General features: G+C 38.4%; 1 protein-coding gene across 5 annotated transcripts in view; it reads right to left on the reverse strand.

The window, feature by feature from the left end:
- LOC123878205 (protein enabled) overlaps nt 1–14,978 on the reverse strand; it is a 79,294-nt gene that overhangs the window by 47,411 nt on the left and 16,905 nt on the right. For 2 of the 5 annotated variants that reach the window (XM_045925326.1, XM_045925324.1), the window contains exon 1: nt 13,128–13,284. The exons of 1 other annotated variant lie outside the window; for it this stretch is intronic. The gene's annotated coding sequence lies outside the window, so the exon portion shown is untranslated. Of the gene's footprint in view, nt 1–13,127; nt 13,293–14,978 lie in introns of those variants that run through there. 2 more of the 5 variants (XM_045925325.1, XM_045925323.1) reach the window with 2 other exon arrangements.

The following is a 14,978-nucleotide window of genomic DNA, read 5'->3' on the forward strand; positions in this document are numbered from 1 at the left end:
TTGACCTTTTACTTGTTTAAAATTCAAACCTTGGTAGCGACCTCTAAATGTCATTTACAAAATTCAAAAAAAATACTGAAATACTTTCTAATGGTATATAATCAAATAACATGGTGCCCCGCGAAATTTAAGAAAAAAAATTTTTTTCTTAGAAATAAGGACCACCCTACAGTGCCCAGTATAGCCTCTGGGCAGTGTTGCACCGACAGATTAAATATAGTGCCCAGCAAACTATTTGGTCCTGAAGAGGTGTAGTGGGAGAAAGTTCGCGAATCCGAAAAGCAAAAGTCGATCTATCAACCAATCGCGTACACACACACCGACTGACCAACCAATACCGAGCACCCGCCATTCGCCAGCCAATCGCGTCAATGCCCAAGTTGTTTGCCGGCCACTGTAAATCTCCTAAATATAAAAAACCGGCCAAGTGCGAGTCGGACACGCACACGAAGTGTCGTACACCATCGTACAAGAAATAACACAATTTTTTTCATAGTGGCCATTTTTAAATTTTTATTTGTTTTTATAGCGGCAATAGCTAATTTTTTTTCTCCTCAGCTGTTCTAATCTAGTGCATGTAGAAGTTTTTATTTATTTGTATAAATTATTGGGAAAAAGGTACCTAATAAAACTAATTTATAGGTATCTATTTTGTGTAGGTACCTACAGTTAAATTACAAACTGCAAATATTATTACAATTCAGAAACCAAAATAACTATACTTCCTACGGTTCGATGTATTAGGTACTTAATCAAAGAAAACTTTTGGGTCTCTTCGTAAAATCGACAATTCCCAGGCAGTATCAACATTGCAGACCCTATTAACTTGGGTCGTAACAGATTCGCCGCAATCCACTAAGCTAGGAAAAGCCTTCTCGGCAGATTTAACAATGGCTTAACCTGACAAACTTATACAATCAACCCATACAACCAAAAATGAGCCTTATAACACAAGAAATAAAGACTAATAGGAAAGCAAAGAGTGTTGTTAACCCCGTAACTTGAATCGGTCGGGTTCATGGGAGACTGAACTCTGTGTAGCGGAAATAAGGATTAGGAATAAAGATTTCACGAGTAGCGAACCATAACCGCATTTAGTGCAGTGATGCGGAAATGTCTTTGTATAATTGAAGAAAAATACTGGAGCAAGAGCTACTAGTGGTATACTTGAGAAAAAATTTAGTAGGCTACGCTGGAGTGGCCCTTTGAGGAGTTAAGAGGTGGATACGCCGCGCTAGATCATTCTAAGATCTAGTAAACATACAAACTAGGTCTCTAAAGGTCATAGTACACATATCAACTTGGAAACGGATCGTCGCCGTATCAACTCGAGTCGTCCGGTATTCTTTGTATGAAACTCTTTCTGTACCGCATACTATTTATTTATTTATTTAAACAGCTTTATTGCACAAAAAATACAAAGATAATAAATAATAAATGATATAATTATAGAAATACAAAGGGCGACCTTATCACTAAAGTGATCTCTCCCAGGTAACCCGTATGTTCGAACCGTACAGAACTATAAGACGAGTAATATAAAAAAAATAGTATAACTATATACTTTTTTTTTATGTAGATACAAGTTATCCCTTGACTGCATTCTCAACTGGTGGTAAGTGATGATGCAGTCGAAGATAATAGTCGATGTAGGCTAACCTGGAACCTTGGAAGTTTCATTAAACCCATACCCTTTTGGTTTCTACAGGGTATCTAGCGGAACGCTAAATCGCTTGGCGGCACGGCTTTGTCGGTAGGATGGTAACTAGCCACGGCCGAAGCCTCGCACCAACCCAAACTAACACTAATCGAAATCGTGTCGTAATCGTTCACAAACCGCGGTGTGGTGTGTTGTCAACTTGCAATCCCCACGCCTACGGCTCATCGTCACCGCACTTATGTCTCTCCATACCCCAGTACGTACGTTTCTTCTCTTCGTTTACGCTTGCCTGTGTCCGCTTACATAAGGTTGACGCGTTGTTGACGGCGAGGCAAAAGGCGATACGATGACGATCCCTTCCCGAGTTGGCATGTGTGCTATGACCTTTTAGTGAAAAGTCTAAAATGCAGGCTCGAGCTAGGCACGGCGTACCGTCACGTCGGAGAAAGGGTCAGCTTTTATAGTTATCAAGTTTAGACTCTTCCACCACGCTTGCCTGTGTACGGTCGGTGAGCTGTAAGCGCCAAATCGCGTCGTCGCCTAGCCGTAGCCGAGTCGACGTACCAGAGCTACTGATCCGCTTTTGCATTGGGTTGACGGCGATGCAAAAGACGATACGGTGACGATCCCTTCCCGAGTTGGCATGTGTGCTATGACCTTTGAGCGCAAAGTCTAAAATGCAGGCATGTGAAAGGATCTGGGATACACAATTTTCGCAAGGAAACACCTACGTACCTCTACTATTATATACGTTGTCGTATTAGTTTAAAAATTGCGAAAAACCAAAAAAAATTGAATTTCGCGGGCAGACCCGTCGCTTGCCCCTTAAGTGAAAAAGATTTAATGGCGACGCGATGGAAGTAATTAGCCATAATTTTTGTCGATCTATCTGTCAGTGAACCTAGAAGTTACCTGCCCAACCTATCCACATGGAAAGAGTATCCAGACAATTCCTCGGGAAAGAGCACATAATCATCATCAAGGCACACAATTCCATCCATTCGTTCCTGTATGCCTGTGACAGTAACGCAATCTGCGTTAGACACGGTTGATCGAGCTAGGTACGGCGTACCGTCACGTTGGAGAAAGGGTCAGCTTTTATGGTTTTTCTCAGGCATTCTTCGAATATTTCCTTTCAAGTTGTGTCACGCTTTTGTAAGTGTTAAGTTTTTTCTTGTTTTTATATGTAAGTTACCTAGTAGCCAATTTTGTATATGCTTTCTTAGCAGGAACGTTGTGATCTCAAATCTCAAGTTAACACGGTTAATACTTGAGATTTGAGATCACAAATTTCTTCAGCCAAACAACAATCACACTAATATTATAAAGGAGAAAGTTTGTGTATGTGTGTGTGTGTATGTTTGTTACTCCTTCACGCAAAAACTACTGGACGGATTGGGCTGAAATTTAGAATGGAGATAGATTATATCCTGGATTAGCTCATAGGCTACTTTTTATCCCGGAAAATCAAAGAATTCCCACGGAAATTTTAAAAAACCTACATCCAAGCGAACGAAGTTGCGGGTATCAGCTAGTAATAATATAATCAACAGCATGGTATTCTTGCTACGTTAGTGCATTTTAGCCAATAGCGGAAGAGCGTCAGCCAATTAGAAGTGTTTGCGATCGTCACACTGTAGCTGTTTTATCACGATGCTTGATATGATTGGAAGAAACCTTCACTACCTTACCTTATGCTAATAAAATCAATCTTAATTATTATGAACATTTGTATGGGAAGGATACGGGCTGTCCGAATTTAAGGGCCAGGACACCATGAAATTCGCATGTGAAAGTTTTTTTTGATTAATAAAGATTAATTTAATAAAAGAGCAACCGTCGAGTTTCTTGCTGGTTATTCTCGGTAGGAATGGCATTCCGAACCAGTGGCAAATTATTTGACGATTCAAAAGCACTTGTAAAAGTTTATTTGAATAAAAATCTATTCTATTCTTTCATTTTTTATTTCATTTTACATTTAGTGTTTCTCATTTTTTCTGAATGAAAAATCCTGCCGATTTTATCAAATCTTTTACCAGCGCTGTCTTGACAATAGGCATATTAATTTTCATTCAAACAATCATATAATGATCATTCTTTTTAGTATCCTATGTGATTAAGAAAATTTATGAGTTCCTAAAGTGAAACCATACAATAAAACGGCGCCATACATAATGACCTGTGCCGAAACTGGATATTTTTATATTAAATTCAACAAAGTGACTCCATCTGACTCCTATTAGGGAGGTTGCCGTGTGCAACCATCATTGCTTTTACGGTCTGATGTAGGCAATATAAGTTTCTCGATTAGTTTTCATTTACATATCTTTAAATATCCATACTAATATTATAAATGCGGAAGTGTCTGTCTGTCTGTCTGGTAGCTTTTCCCGGCCCAACAGTTTATCTGATTTTGATGAAATTTGGTACTTACAGAATTAAAGTTTGATACATCCTGGGGACGGACATAGGTTACTTTTTATCCCGGAAAATCAAAGATTTCCAACGGGGTTCTTAAAGATTTATATGGATACAAAGTTAGCTTGCTTAGCAGAAATATCATTATTTTCGTGAAGTGATTTTGTGAAACCGACGACGAGTCTAATGGAATTTTGACAGTGAGGTTAGCAAAATTAAATCAACTTATACGAGGGGGCAGAAATGGAGATAAAAGCCTTAACAGGGCTCTCTCCGTCACTCACTCCATACAATCGTAGTTCCAATTTCATTTGAATACTAAGCAACCAAAGTCCATGATATTTTGCAGACATATTCTAGAAACTAATATCTATGCCTGTAATAAGGTGGTTCGATTTTTAGGGTTCCTTATCTCCGGAAAAAACCGGTCAAGTGCGAGTCGGACTCGTAAACGAAGGGTTCCGTACCATCGTACAAAAAATAACAATTTTTAATTTTATGTGATTTACCTAAGCACAAATTCACGGTTTTCGGATCTATCTGCCAAATATGATTCTAGGTCAAAGGGAAGGGAACCCAATAGGTTTTCTTGACAGACAGACGGACAGAAGACAGACAGACAGCAAAGACAACAAAGACAGATTATACACTGGATTAACACATAGGCTACTTTTTATGCCGGAAAATCATAGAACTCCTACGGGATTTTGAAAAACCTAAATCCACGCGGACGAAGTCGCGGGTGTCAGCTAGTTAACAATAAAAGACAGTGAGGTCAGGTCACCCAGCCAGCAAAACAGTCAATTTGGAACACAATCTTCAGGCGCGTGGGTATTGAGAGAGACAATAACAACGGTACGGCCAATTAATACTTCCCACGGACAAATCCGCGAAATATAACCGGTATATAGGTAATGAAATGGTATAGTTTACTAAAGTAACACCTTTTTTTTATCTATTTTGTCTGTCTGTCTGTCCGTGCGTCGTGTGTGTCAAGAAACCTATAGAGTCCTCCCCGTTGACCTAGAATCATGAAATTTGGCAGGTAGGTAGGTCTTATGGCACAAGTACAGGAATAAATCTGTAAACGAATTTGTGGTTACATCATTAAAAAAAAATTAAAACGTGGTTCAATTTTCAAAGCAAGATAACTATACCTAGTTTGTGGTAAAGGGCTTTACCTGTACATTCTAAAACAGATTTTTATTTATTTTTATGTATAATAATAGTTTTTGATTTATCGTGCAAAATGTTGGAAAAACACCCGAGTACGGAACCCTCAGTGTGCGAGTCTGACTCGCACTTAGCCGGTTTTTAAAAATCTCGTGGGAACTCTTTGATTTTATGGGATAAAAAGTAGTTTTGTGTGAAAAAGTAACAAACATCCTTACATATATATTTCACGTTTATTATATTAGTAGGATTACTGGGAAACAGTACGCAAACTCTAGTTTCGTATAACAACGAAAATCTCATTAAAACTTGTGCAGTAACTGAAACTTTAGTAATTCAAGTAGACAGACAGACGAACTCTTTAAATGTAAAAAATGTAAATCCTGTCATATTTCGAATGGGGCGGCCGGCGCACGGATACTGCCGTCTGCCACTGACTATTATGCAAAGCTGTTTTTAGTTTTTAACCCCCGACCCAAAAAGAGGGGTGTTATAAGATTGACGTGTGTGTCTGTGTCATCGTAGCTCCTAAACTAATGAACCGATTTTAATTTAGTGTTTTTTGTTTGAAAGGTGGCTTGATCGAGAATGTTCTTAGCTATAATCCAAGAAAATCGGTTCAGCCGTTTGAAAGTTATCAGCTCTTTTCTAGTTCTTACTGTAACCTTCACTTGTCGGGGGTGTTATAAATTTTTAATTTATACTTGTATCAAGTCTGGTTGCTAAATGCTAGTGCACCTCTAGTTTTTATAGTTATCGAAAACTAACTTAAAAACGAACCCTGGCAACGGTCTATTTTAGGGTTCCGTATCCGAAGGGTGCCAAAAGGACCCTATTACTAAGACTCCGCTCTGTTCCGTCGTCTATCAATGGGGTGTACCTCGTGAACTTTTCTTTCTACATCATAAACACCAAGGGAATTTATCATAGGTATTCTAGTTTTATTTACTTAGCGGTCCCCCGACGCGAAGAGCGCTTGGATATAAATTTTACATACCAAAACAAATGTTATTTTTTACTTTTTAGAGTTATTTAAATTAATTTAATTTTTAGTACAACACGAGGGTTGTTTTTGAGTCGGGAGTTAAAAAAATATGTACAATTGTATGAGCTTGGCCTTTGTCGAGTTTTACCGAGTTTTGAAAATAAAAAAGTTGCATAGAGGTAGCCAGAAATAATAGGTCCTACCTATACTTACGTACTCTATATCTTATGCATAATTAGAATTGATTGAACGTCTTCCCTGTTATGCTGATTTTAGAACTGTGGTTAACTAGATGTAACCGCAAACAACACCAGCCTTTGATTACTATAGAAATCGAAACTCGATTCTAGGTATTAACTATTACAAGTACCTTACATAACCTAGAAGTAAAATCTACAAAGAACTTTATAGAAAAAATCGCAGATAAATAATTACAATTATTACTTCCTATATCCATGTTATAACCAGGTGATAAATGGCAACTTTCATTCGAAGGGACACGTGGGTAAGAATAAGACTAGTGAATAAAAACCGGCCAAGTGCGAGTCAGACTCGCGCACCGAGGGCTCCGTACTAAATCAAAAACTACATATTATGCATAAAACAAATGAGTTGTAGAATGTACAGGTAGAACCCTTTCATATAATACCCCACGTGGTATAGTTATCTTGCTTTGAAAATTCAAAGTACTATGGTTCATGAACACATTTTAACTTTTTTTTGGTGATGTAACCACAAATTCACGGTTTTCGGATTTTTTTCTTTACTTGAGCTATAAGACCTACCTACCTGGTAAACGTGAGGTCCACGGGAAGTACCCTATAGGTTTACTTGACGGACACGGACAGCGGACAGACACAGATAGACACAGACAGACAGACAGAGAGACAGACAGTCAGACAACAAAGTGATCCTATAAGGGTTCCGTTTTTCCTTTTGAGGTACGTAGTCTTAAAAATTATGGAACATAATCAAATTCGTTCGGTACACCGACAAGCTATTAAAGAGTCACCATACATTCGCTTTAAAACAATCACACCAATTACTTCAAGCAATATACCCGTAGCCCGTAGGTATGCATTGGCACAAATTGTCCGACATAGCCGCATTTCGATGGAGCTTCATTACGGGCATGTGGGTCAATAAGACAGGGTCTGCGAATTGCAATTAAAAGTGTCATATCGCCTTAAATATGTCTTACTAGAGGATGCCCGCGACTTCGTCCGCGTGGATTTAGGTTTTTAAAGATCCCTTGGGAGCTGTTTGATTTTCCGGGATAAAAAGTTGCTTATGTCAATTACAGGGACGCAAGCTATCTCGGTACCAAATTTCATACAAATCGGTTAAACGGATGGGTTTTTAGGAATCCCGTGGTAACTCTTTGATTTACCAGGATAAAAAGTAGCCTATGTCCGTCCCCGGGATATAAACTAACCCTGTACCAAATTTCGTCAGAATCGGGTAAACTGTTGGGCCGCGAAAAGGTAGCAGACAGACAGACAGACACACTTTCGCATTTATAATAGGTATCACATATCAGTATGGATGATGCTGACCATACATAATCTGGCAGAGTTTACGTACGGATTTGATATGTTTTTCTTTTTAGGTTTCTGTACCTCAAAAGGAAAAACGGAACCCTTATAGGATGACTTTGTTGTCCGTCTGTCTGTCTGTCAAGAATATAGGTTTTCTTGACAGACAGACACGGGTACTTACTGTTGACCTGGAATCAGGGGCAGGTAAGAAGGTTTTATAGCACAAGTAAAGGAAAAATCCGAAAATGTACTATGATGCATAAAAATAAATAAAATTAAAGAAGTTTTCCCATTTTGAGGTAGGGAACCCTAAAAATTATTCAGATAACGCCAATCAACAAATTGTGCAAATCCAAAATATTCCTTGAATAGTAGTAAAATGATGTGGGTAACATGTAGATTGTAGAAGTAAAGAAGGCCAAACGTACGATAGATTTACAATTATCCTTTATAGGAAGGTCTGATCGTTTACCTTAAGGCAACTTTGAGATTTAGTAATTAGAGGATTTACCTCAACGTGTGTAGAATATTCTGTTATCTATTCCATCCATACTAATATTAACTAATATTATAAGTGTGAAAGTGTGTCTGTCTGTCTGTCTGTCGGTCTGTCTGTCTGCTACCTTTTCACGGCCCAACAGTTTAACCGATTCTGACGAAATTCGGTATACGGCTAGCTTATATCCCGGGGATGGGCATAGGCTACATTTTATCCCGGAAAATCAAAGAGTTTCTACGGGATTTCCAAAAACCCATCCGCTTAAACGAATTGTATGGTACCGAAGTAGCTTGCGTCCCTGTCATTGATATAGGCAACTTTTTATCCCGGAAAATCAAACAGTTCCCATGGGATCTTTAAAAATCTAAATCCACGCGGACGAAGTCGCGGGCATCCTCTAGTGATTAATAAATTCCTTGTCACTCATATCTTCTATTCCGTCCGCGTGGGTATAGCTTTTTAAAATTCGGTAATTTGAGGCTGGATGAGGAAGGTTGTGGACCGGGTGTGGTGGCGCTCTTTAGGGAAGGCCTATGTCCAACAGTGGACGTCCACAGGCTGATGATGATGATGATGATGATAAGTTTTAGTATTAGGTAATACGTGTGTGGTTAATGTAATAAATTGCTCGTAAAATATTACTAATATCACATAACAAATTGGATTAAATTAACAGTGTTACGAGTTAAGCAAATAATTGTGTGACCGAGTTTACTGTAGGTTTATATTATTATCATTCTGATAAGCATGTGTACATGTTGTTATATATGTAGGAAATAACCGTATTTACGCCATGTTGAATTTGTTTGATGATTAATTGTATTATATTACTGTGAATACCTAAAGCTCTATGATATTATCATAATAAAATTTGAATGTTTATTTCATTTTTAACCCCCGACCCAAAAAGAGGGGTGTTATAAGTTTGACGTGTGTATCTGTGTATCTGTGTGTTTGTGTATCTGTGTATCTGTCTGTGGCATCGTAGCGCCTAAACGAATGAACCGATTTTAATTTAGTTTTTTTTGTTTGAAAGGTGTCTTGATCGAGAGTGTTCTTAGCTATAATCTAAAAAAAATGGTTCAGCCGTTTAAGAGTTATCAGCTCTTTTCTAGTTTTCTTGTAGAAAAGAAGGTTAGATAACCGTTAGGTTCATAATATTATGTCAATAGACAAATGTCAAGCTGTCAAGATGGACGTTGCCTAAATACATAATTATTTATTTGAAAATGATGTTTTGGAAAACTCAAATACATTGGATCGTCGGGGGTGTTATAGATTTTTAATTTACACTTGTTCTAGCGTTTTTTTGGAAAGGAAAAAGGTACCTAAATATGGGGTCATTCAAAGGGCGGACCAACAAATTACTGAAAGGCCGGTAACGCATCAGCGTATCCTCTGGTGCTGCAAATGTTCATGGACGGCGGTAATCACTTCACATCAGGTGACCCGTCTGCTCGTTTGCTCGCTATTTTTATACAAAAAAAGGAAAAGGTGACTGACTGAAATATCTATTAGCACAGCTCAAACGACTAAACGGATCGGGCTGTTTGGCATGCAGAATAGCTATTATGACGAAGACCTCCGCTAAGCAAGGATTTTTGAAAATTCAACCAATAAGGGGGTAAAAAAGGTGTTTGAGTTTTCTGTAGTCCACGGAGACAAAGTCGCGGGCATAAGCTAAGCCGCACGAAGTTGGAGAAATCGAAGTGGTTTGGTTTTATTAAAAACTGCCACACCCCTTTCAGGTTAGCCCGACTCCATCCTCACTTACCACCAGGTCACAGAATCCATACTAATATTATAAATGCGAAAGTGTGTCTGTCTGTCTGCTACCTTTTCACTGCCCAACAGTTCAACCGATTTAGACGAAATTTGTTACAGAGTTAGCTTATATCCCGGGGATGGACATAGGCTAGGTACTTTTTATCCCGGAAAATCAAAGAGACGGGAGATCCCACGGGATTCCTAAATACCCATCCGCTTAACCGATTTGCATTAAATTTGGAACCGAGGTAGCTTGCGTCCCTGCAATTGACATAGGCTTTTCACTTTTCATCCCGGAAAATCAAATAGTTCCCATGGGATCTTTAAAACCGAAATCCACGCAGACGAAGTCGCGGGCATCCTCTAGTAATATAATAGACCAGGTGAGATTGCAGTCAAGGGCTAACTTGTACCTGATTTTTTTTTTTTAAATACCGTTAAGTGCCGTAAACATAAAACAACTTTTTGTATGGTCGGCCGTGGAATTAAAAATGCTGACTATTCTTGAATGAACGTCCTCAAAGACTGGTAAGAATCCTTAAAAATGTGAATGAAAAAGTGGTCGGCGTTCCTGAATCCAGTTATTGGTTACGGCTTTTAATTTATTTTTTACTAGCTGATGCGCGCACTCCGTTCCCGTGGATATAGATTTTTAAAAATCCCGTGGGAACTTATTGATTTTCCGGGATAAAAAGTAGCCTATGTCAATAACAGGGACGCAAGCTACCTCGGTACCAAATTTCATACAAATCCGACCGGAAGTTTTTGCGTGAAAGAGTAACAAACATCCATCCATACATACAAACATACAAACTTTCGCGTTTATAATATTAAGTAGGATGACATAGACATACCTACTAGGCACCTACTTATTTACACTTGATTGCAATATGGCGTTGTATAAAATTATTAAACAAGCGTAAATTAAAAATTTATAACACCCCCGACAAGTGAAGGTTACAAGTAACTAGAAAAGAGCTGATAACTTTTTAACGGCTGAACCGATTTTCTTGAATTATAGCTAAGAACACTCTCGATCAAGCCACCTTTCAAACAAAAAAAAACTTAAATTAAAATCGGTTCATTAGTTTAGGAGCTACGATGCCACAGACAGATACACAGATACACACGTCTTTATAACACCCCTCTTTTTGGGTCGGGGGTTAAAAACTGACTTCCAAAACCACTAGGTAGGTACAAGGTAAAAAAATATTTTTTGTTTCTACACGTGTAAATCTCAATCCACACCCGGAGATTATCGCCCTATATGCCGGGAAGTGAAGGTCTGCTTATTTTTGCTTTTCGTCATGTTGATTTCGGATGATGATCGCCAAACTTCCTTTCGAAGAAGGCACGCGATGATGATGACGTGTAAGGACCGGGGCACATAAGGCGGAGCGCAGCGCAGATCATTTTTCACAGTCAAAATATTATCGACATTGTCCTCATTGAAATCCATACTAATTTTATAAATGCCAAAGTGTGTCTGTCTGTCTGTCTGTCTGCTACCTTTTCACGGCCCAACAGTTTAACCGATTCTGCCGAAATTTGGTACAGGGTTAGCTTATCCCGGGGATGGACATAGGCTACTTTTTATCCCGGAAAATCAAAGAGTTCCCACGGGATTCCTAAAAACCCATCCGCTTAACCGATTTGTATGAAATTTGGTACCAAGGTAGCTTGCAGTTGCGTTTCTGTAATTGACATAGGCATTTTATCCCGGAGAATCAAATAGTTCCCACGGGATCTTAAAAACCCTAAATCCGCGCAGACGAAGTCGCAGGCATCCTCTAGTAATATCTAAAATCAATTGTGCATCCGTGCGGATACTCGCGCATCCGCGCGCAGTCCCGCGCGTGCTCGCGCATTCTCTGGTACAAATTCGCGTAATGTGTCACCCGATTAGAAAACTTCACGGGCATGCTCTGCGCTGCGCTCCGCCATATGTGCGCCGGCCCTTAGTATGTATGAAGTCGAGCGAGCTTCAAGCTTTGATTTCTAGTTTACTTTATTATGCTCGCCAATTTGCATTTTGCTCCCTATTATGGATTTGACTTTGACTTGAACATATCGCAGGACAGACAGACAGATGGACGAACAGACGGACAGACAGTGGCACCCTTCGGGACTGGTGCCCTAAAAACGTAATGCTACGGACGAAGTCGCAGGCATCATCTAGTAAACCCATAAAACGTTACATATTTACTTAAGTACATAGGTACCCACATAAGGAGTTGGTTTAGTTAGACAGGTGTGACTGCAGTTCACCGCTACACAACTTAACTGTATATTTTTATTTTAACCCACTTTTACAAATGAGATTACATCTGTAACGAGCGATGTTGCTGACTTGCAAAAACGTCAGTCTTAGCCCTTAGGTTAATTCGTGTAGGTTAAGCTACGTTGACCCGAGCCGTAGGTAGGATGTTGTAGACACCCGCTAAGAAAGGATTTTTGAAAATCCAACCCCTAAGGGCTAAAATAGGGAGTTACCTAAATAAATTTGAAGTTCCACGCGGACGGAGTCGCGGGCTTAAGTTAGTCAATTATAGAGTAAAGATTAGGTAATCCGCCTATTTATTGCCCAAAGGACAAAATCTAAAAACTAACAAGTGTAAATTAAAAATTTTCAACACCCCCGACAAATCATTTTCAAATAAATAATTATGTATATCTAGGCAACGTCCATCTTGACAACTTGACATTTGCCAATTGACACTTGAATATTATGAACCTAAGAGTTATCTAACCTTCTTTTCTACAAGAAAACTAGAAAATAGCTGATAACTTTTAAACGGCTGAACCAATTTTTTTGGATTATAGCTAAGAACACTCTCGATCAAGCCGCCACCTTTCAAACAAAAAAAAGTAAATTAAAATCGGTTCATTCGTTTAGGCGCTACGATGCCACAGACAGATACACAGACACACAGATACACAGATACACACGTCAAACTTATAACACCCCTCTTTTTGGGTCGGGGGTTAAAAAAAACCCTGCAATTAAAAAAACATTCATGAAAACGTTCTGAAGAATCAATATTCGAGATGAATGCCAAAGAACCCTTTTGAAAATCAAAACAATACCAAATTATTTAATCACACTCACAATAACTAATAATCACTTCACATACCACATACACAATGGATCTTTATCATTCCATAATGTAACTATTGTCATAACACGATTGGTCTATAAAGCGATCTATAGATCATTGATCCATGCGTCTGCGCATACGCAGGAACCGCGATACACTAGTTTCAAAGATACCACGAGCGGGAAATTGTAAACATCAAACGGAAGTGAGAGGGATGTATGGAGTGGGAAAGGGATAGACTGTGATTTGTTTATGCGACTTTTAACTTAAACCTTGGTCATTGTCATAGATTAATGAATTCTAGAAGTTTAATCACTAAGCACGCGCCTTTGAATGCCTAATGTTGAAGTAATAGAGACAATACAATTTCTCTTCGAGGTTGAAATTCAGATATTTACCATACAAAGAAAGATGGGAGTAGAAATTTGGATATTAGGTTTCTTTCGTGACGCAGGCATTCAAAAGGATTTAAGTAAATCCTATCCTTAAGGGGGTTAAATAGGAGATGAAGGTTTGTATGAAAGTCAGTCATTTTTCTCGTTGTATCGATGAAAATTGGTATGTGGGCTGTCGGTTAAAAATGAAGAAAGACGTGTTTTACAGTTTTTCGAAATTTCAGCCCGGGGTGAAAGCTTGTTTGTCATACAACTACATTAATCAGGCGCTATCAGCAAAACTCAGCGAAATTCATAGTAGTTAGGTATATTGTAATTCATGTGTGCGTATACAGTAAATTCAATCAGTAAATGTAACGTATAAAATAAAATCCATCGCAAATCGAATCACTGCATTGCAGACTCGCATTAACAGGGCTCTCTCCGTCACTCGCTTCATACAAACGTAGTTCCAATTTCATTTGAGTATTAAGCAACCAAAGTCCATGAAATTTTGCAGACATATTCTAGAAACTAATATCTGTGTCTGTGGTGTTTTAGATTTTTCTAAAAATATGTAGTTTTAAAATTACAGGGGCTCGAAGATTTGTATGTAAATTTTTAAGACCGCGTTACTTTGAAACCGAAACAAACAAACACAGGCACAGATATTAGTTTCTAGAATATGTCTGCAAAATTTCATGGACTTCGGTTGTTTAATATTCAAATAAAACTGGAACTACGTTTGTATGAAGCGAGTGACGGATAGACCCCGCTTAAGTGAACGTTACCGCTTACCTGTCACGGATTAAGGTCAAAAACTATAAACATTACTATCACAGCCACTACAGCTTTCATCGGCGAATATAAGTACGTATTAACTAAAAGCCTGGTGAAAAGAAATGGTTTAAAAGTTAAAGTCAAACCTTGTTTCGCAACTTTCATTTTGGTATCCGAATAATGTAATAAATGGATTATTTCGTATGATCCAATGATATTAAACTTAGGAAGAATAATATGACGTTTGCCTCTTTTATATATTTTTGTTCCGTTTCCGTTGACAGTTCAAAATTGAAATAACTTTATCTTTCCTTTTCTTATTACATTGGTAAGAAAAAGATGCGAATACTCTAGTTACTATCAGATTCAGTACCATTGTCACAAAAAAATAACCAATTTGTAAAGTTCGCGAGTACGGATGTTAGGCATTTTACTGAACACAAACAGTGGCGCTTCTACATAATTATAGTTAGTCTATGGAATGTTTACATTCAGTGACACGGAGCGTGTATTGAGATGAATCCGTTGACATCCGCACATATTCGCATATTTAATACTACGAAAATAATACACATTTTATAGGAAAGTAGAAAGAAGAAAAGTGTTTAGTGTCTTTTAGTGGAGAAAACAGGACTCAACTAGAGCTACTTGCGCTCCTAATGCGCTTTGTCTGAGAAGTAGCTTTA

Source organism: Maniola jurtina, chromosome 25 (assembly GCF_905333055.1).
Source record: "Maniola jurtina chromosome 25, ilManJurt1.1, whole genome shotgun sequence".
In the NCBI taxonomy this organism is placed as follows: domain Eukaryota; kingdom Metazoa; phylum Arthropoda; class Insecta; order Lepidoptera; family Nymphalidae; genus Maniola; species Maniola jurtina.